This window comes from Diceros bicornis, chromosome 33 (genome assembly GCF_020826845.1).
Source record: "Diceros bicornis minor isolate mBicDic1 chromosome 33, mDicBic1.mat.cur, whole genome shotgun sequence".
Lineage (NCBI taxonomy): Eukaryota > Metazoa > Chordata > Mammalia > Perissodactyla > Rhinocerotidae > Diceros > Diceros bicornis.
In genome coordinates this window covers 23,202,622-23,209,165 of record NC_080772.1, presented here as the reverse complement: position 1 = coordinate 23,209,165, position 6,544 = coordinate 23,202,622, and positions in this window count along the sequence as shown.

Below are 6,544 nucleotides of genomic sequence, written 5' to 3'. Positions count from 1 at the left end.
CTAACAGCTCCTCATTTTCTCATCATATTTTCTGTTCTTTGCTCTTATTTTCCGTCTCTTTTGCTCTGTCCTCTGGGAAACTTCCTCAGTTTGATTTTCCAAATCTTATTGAACTACACATTTCTGTTATCCTACTTTTTATTTCTAAAGGCTCTTTTTTGTTCTTAGATGTCCCTCTTTTTTTAAAAAAATATCATTATTGTTATTTTCCTATCTTGTTTCATGGTTGCAGTATCTTATTTCTCTGGGGATATTAATGAGAGTTTGTTTTTGTTTTCGTTTTTCTTGCTTTTGCTTGATCTCTGTTTCCTGCAAGCGGCTTTTCTCTGTTCATTTGGTTCCTACGTTTCCTGGTAGAGACTGTCCCCCTCAAACTCTGATAATCTGTGATGGTTGGCTCATATTTAAGAGTGGGGCCCCTTAAAGTTGGCTAGTGTGTAAGGACTTATAGACCATGGTTTGTACTGTAGGGTGATCAGGCTGGGTCCTTCCCTCGGGAGACCCCCAGGTATAAGTACTTAAGTCTTTCCTCTTGGGCTGCTCACAATTCTTAGTGAAGTCTCTTTTAGGCTCCTGCCTGGTTAACCTTGATCTAGCTGCCAGTGTTCTAGGAATCCTCGTGGGGAAAAGGTTATGGGAGGGGGGAGCCGGGGTAGTTTTCCCAGAATTCAGTGTGTCCCAGCGTTCAGTATTCCGCAAACTGAATCTGCCTGTTTTTAGTATAGCACCTCTTCCTCTGCACATTCCAGGGCTTCTCCTTCAGTCCCGACTCGACTTGTTTTATTGACTATGTGCAGCGGTGAAGGGAATCTGTTTCTTGCACTGACGTGTACTCAATCCTCGTTTTTTTAAAGCCTTTCTTTGACTTCCACTTCCAGAAGTACCTACTCCCACCAATTCCTGAGACGTGGGGGCTTTGGTGGTGTCAATTGGATTGCTTTTCAGCTTTCCTCATTGCCGACTTTGGATTCAGCTTTCTCAGATCTGCTAAGTCAGTCCCTAATGGTCTGCCTATTTTTTCACTGCCAAAATTTGTTACTGTTTTCTGATTACCAGCCCTCTTTGTTCTTCGGGATTTATGCTTTAAAAAAAATCCATTTACCGTTGCTTTTGTGAGGTTTGTAGAGAAAGCAAAAATGAATGCTTATGTCCAGTAGGCCATCTTTTAATTTATTTACACTCTTTTATGCACACATGGTAAGTGGGAATTCTGTCTTGTTTATGGCTTCATCACCTAGTGCCCACAGTACCTGGCACATGCTAGAGGCGTGATAAATATTGGCTGAGTGACTGACTGATTACTGGCTGACAGACCAACTAACTGGCTTGGTTAGTGTATTTGTAAGTAGCCTAAAAGCTGCAAAATTTGAAAATAACAGCATTGTGGATACATCTACAATGAGGTATTTCTGAAAGGCAGGAGATATAGAGTTTCTTTAAAGATGCTTTTATTCTATTGTGTATCCTTTTAAAATTTTTTATTAATTTTTCTGGTTAAGAATTTAAAAGGGAAATATGAACTGATGTTGGAGTAACGGAGTACTTAGGGAAGAATATGATAGATATAACTAAAATACAGTGTATGATAGCGTTTTTTACTGAACCTTAACTTTTTTTGCATTTTCCTGTCCCACTCAAAGACATACACCTTGTGAATACAGTGATTTCAGGTCTATTCTAAATTAATTTTCTTGGAGTTTGGTTGTTCCCTGTTGTCAGGATGGCAAATTCTTAACACAGTTTCAGTGACTCGATTTTGTTCCATAAAATATTTAAAATGTGTTTTTGAACATGAGAATGAAATTAACTCCCCTATGATGAAAATGTCCTAGCCAGGCCAACTTTAGAGTTTCCAGTGGGGGGCGGGGGAAATAATAATAATGTGTGAGGAAAATAAAGGAACAAATAGAAGCATAGGAAATTCAGTGAAATCATATTTCTTTCACAAACCAGGGCCATGTTCCATTAAGTAGCCAAGTATTGATCAATTTAAATTACATTTATTTATCACCCACTATGTGTACCAAGCTGAGCTAAAACCTAGAAACTCGTCATGCCCTGTCTGGGTACTCATTCTACACTCATTTAATTAAATTGATTTGAAATTCAGTTTTCTGTTACTATTTTTCTATCCATGAGAGCTTTACCATAGCAGTGAACATTTTTGTCCCCATGCCATTTTGGTAAGGTGTGTAACCTTCTTACATCCATCTTGCAGTTAGCCAGTTTACAGATTATAAATTGAAACAATACTGTGATAACAAAGGGCACAAAGAAAACTCATGCTAAAGCCAGAATTAGAACTCAAATCTCTAGTGCATTTGTTTTAGTCTAATGATAGACTTTAATAATGCTATACATTTAACAATAGAACAGCATTGAAACCCTAAACAGTGATAGACATAAAATCCAAAAATATAGAAATATGGGGTAAGGAAAGCAGGGTTATCAGATGCTGCTTCAGGAAGGTCTTAATGTGAAATATCTCATTTAAAATATCTTTTTTCAAATGTAGGTCCTTCATTGGTTGGTAATAGGCATGATTTTGGGAAATTGTAAATAAAGAGCTTAGAGATGTGGGTCCTCCTTTGAAATAGTCTTCAGTAATTAATCACGAATTAATTTATTGGTGGTGAGTTAGGTTATTCATTTTTTTTTTCATTTTTAAGTTTATCAAATAGCATTCCTCCTGAAAGAGATAGCTATACTAGTAACAGTACTGTAAAATGGAAAACATATAAAATCTGCACATCTAAAAACGTTATCTTTTCCCTTTAGGATTTCTAAGTCAAAGACACTCATTCTTTAAAGAACTGGGATCCTGGAGCTGGTTTTCTGGTTATTGTCTTAAATAACTTCTTTCCTTTTTTCACTTTGTTTTTATCCTGTCCCTCCTTCCTCTCCTCCTCACCCCTCTCCATCCACTGACTGTTGGTGAGGAAGATCATCCTCTCGGGTGAGGACAAGAAGGAAAGTGAACAGCTGTCCCAGGAGGCAGAGCTAATGGGGGCTTCTCGGATCTGTCAGCAGGGGTTGTCAATGATAACCGTGCGGTAGAGGTCTCCTCCACCGGCTTTCTGACCTCTTGGTAAACTATTTGTTTTTCCTTGTATTGATTAAAAAAACACGGCACCAGCCTGTAACTCCCTATCACCCAGGGCGTTGATTTTAAGAATCATACACATTTAAAATATACTAATTCAGTGAACCCCAGATCCTTGACTTTGTTTTACTTTGCAATTCAGGTAAACCAGATCATTGATGATGTTAAAACACAATCCCTGAAAGAAGCACGGGATGCTTCCAGACTTCTATTTTTTGAAAGAACATGAACCACAAAGTAAAAAATCAATATAATACTTCAAATACTAAACCATCTGAAACAAGAATGCTTAATTGTGAGCATCTAAAGACTAAAAAACCTTAAATCTTTATTTGCATTCTGACCATATAAAGGTCGTCTCTTTCAGTATTTGAAAAAACTGAAGCTATTGTTTTCCTTGGTATGTAATACAGAGTCTATTTTTTTCCTTATTCTATAGCATTCTAAAGTAAAATTCAAGGAGCCAAAGCAACTTGATCACTTGCAAGTATGAATCTTTACAGTAGAGACAAACGTCCAGGTTGTATACCTATTAACATTGCTTAATCAAAACATCTAGAATAATGGTGCTTCTGGTTGTGTTTCCAATAGCAATGTGATTGCAGTGCACTGTGGATTAAGTTACTGATCCTTTGAATTCTGACCTTGTGTCTAAAACAGCTTTAAAGGTTACTGTTTTTTTCCGATTTGGGAGACTGGAGGAGGAAAAAGTTAATGCTGCTTGAAGGAAGAAAAAAATTCTATAGGTTATTAAGTTCTGGTTTTTTATTTTTCCCCTTCCTGGTAATTCCTTTCTAACAGTAATTGAGCTCCTTGATTACTTAAACTATACCTCCAAATGCATAAGGAAGACTTGGAGTACATTTTGAATGGAATTATTTTCTCCGCGAACAAATCAAGTGTTTATGATGTAATGGCTATTTAGATCAAAGCATATCACGCTGGATAACTGAAGTTAAGGAATACAAAAGGGAGGAAATTGATAGAACTGTGAAGCAAGTTATCCATATAATTGCTTATTGTAAACTCAAACCCTTAGCTTCTCTTTTTTACTATAATGAAAAAGTTGGGAATATTTATAATCCTTACTCTAGGAAGATAATTCACCTTTTTCATAAATATTGAGAAAAAATATACCTCCTGATTTGATAATTTCAAGTTTAAGGATTCATCACATTTTTTCCCTATTGACCATTTAATGTACCTTTATTTTTGAACCTGCAAACTAACTTGCAAATGTGTTTGTGAATAATCTGATATTGTATAGTGATTGTGTCTATTCTATATTGAATATATCATTTCAATATATAGCATTTCAATATACCACACACCTTTCTGGATTTATTAACTTTATTAAGTGTCACCTTCCCCCAAAATAATGATACAATCAGGACACGTGAATGTCCCAGTGCTTCATCTATAGTTTAGTGGTACCTTGGATGGTGCTAGAAAAATGAGGCAGATTCCAGAACGAATAGTGAGGGGATAAATATATTTTTTTAAAACTGGATTCATACAGATTGACTGTTACATTATCTGTTAAAATAAATGAAGAGTGTATATAAAATGCCTAGCAGAGTGCCTGGCATGTAGTAAGCACTCAATAAATGCTAATTCCCTTCCTTCTTCCATGAGATAGTCATTGTTTCTGAAGAATTTAACCACTGTGAACTCAGCTGTCATGAAACCGGGAAAACAAAAAGGAAATTTCCAGATCCTCTTACATGTATTGGGAGGTGCTGACAAGGTTCGTTTCGCCCAGGGCTTAGAGGTAAAAAATGTTGAAGAAGAGACAACCTGGGTTTTCTAGATTGCTTCATGTTAACAGAACTCCATTTTACAGTGTGAGAAAGCAAAATAGCTTATTGCTGAGATTAAGCATGTGCTTCCAAGACCAGTTATTTTCAGATTTTTGGCAGAAGGTAGAAAAAGTAACTCTGTTTGCCATTTTAGAAAATCAGTTGATTTTGAAATAGAAAACCTGATATGTTATATTTTTCTTAGATAAAGTACCTCCATCATCCCATTCCCTTTTCTTAAAAATCTACTCCTGCCCTTGTTATCACAATTAGTTTCAAGAAGTGCTGCTCAAAGTTTCTATTAAGAATAATAATTTTTTAAAAAAACATCCTATGGGCAGTCATTACTACATATGATAACAAGTTTCCCACCATACATAAATAAATGGTTATTATTCATGTGTAATAACCAATGTGCTTATTAGGGGGTCAGGAAATAGGTTATATTTCCATATTGTGTTGGTATAAAGACTATAATATTTATTAAAATAATTTTCCATGGCACAGTGAATAGTTACTAATTGCCTCTTTAAATTTACTGTTAAAAGCTATTCATGTTGGAGTTTGAATGGAAAACATTTAGCAAAATACTGGTAGACATTCAGTTTGGCGGATTTAATATCATTCTTAAAATAAATAGAGGATGTTTTACTTGGTTGCATTTCAGCAGAAGGCTACTGAGAGTAGGGCCCTCATTGTAGGTCTCGTGCCAGTAGGAATGAGTAGGTCATGAAGTGACCACTCCAAATGCCAGCAAGGATCGTAATGTCAGCCATCCAGACACCGTTCCAACAGTTTCATAAAGAAGCCAGATGTAGTGCCATGGCATGGACCACGAGAAAAAGAGAGCTATCTGGAAGCAGAAGGACTAGACATACAGTATTTTGGACTCTATTTTGCTGTTCTGCTTTGAACAGCTTGAATCGCAAAATGTTGAATATTTCCAGATATTTTTGATTTTAATAATGTGGGAGAAATAATAACTGGAATTTTGCTTTTGAAGAAAAAGCATTGGTCTTTAAGTGCTAATTATATTTGGCAACTTACTATACCATCATTCTTGAGAAATAATCTCATCAGAATGGTAGAAACAGAGATGAGAGATGGTTTACATCTGACCAGGTAATAGCATGCATGCTTCATTCTGCAATTATTTAAAAGTAAACACAAATAGAAGAAAAATAACTTCTGAGTACATCGTTTGTTGGAAACTTCACAACTACTCAAGAACTTTATTATTTTTACTGGAATGGAAAAGGGAAAGGGACTTTTGTGTTTTATCCTTTGTTTTGTCAATGTTTGTTTGTTATATTGAATTTGGTTAATTGGCTGTTTATTCATGAAGTTTTAGAAAAGTTCCAAGTTTCCTTTTCATTTGTTCTAATGAATCCGTTATATCTGCGCTTGTCTTTTTTTTTTTTAATTAGGGACATTTGTTTATTTTTGTAAGCATGTCTTTATTTAAAATTCTCTCTTAATTGAAAAGCACTAACAACTTCTATCAAAACTGCAGGCTTCTGTATAACCAGGCATGTATCTAGGCAACAGCTTGTTCTGTAAGATAAAACCTGTTTGGAGATATAGTATTTGAAAGATATTGTCTCTTTGAGGGTACTGAGACATTTTGTTGCAGTTGACTATT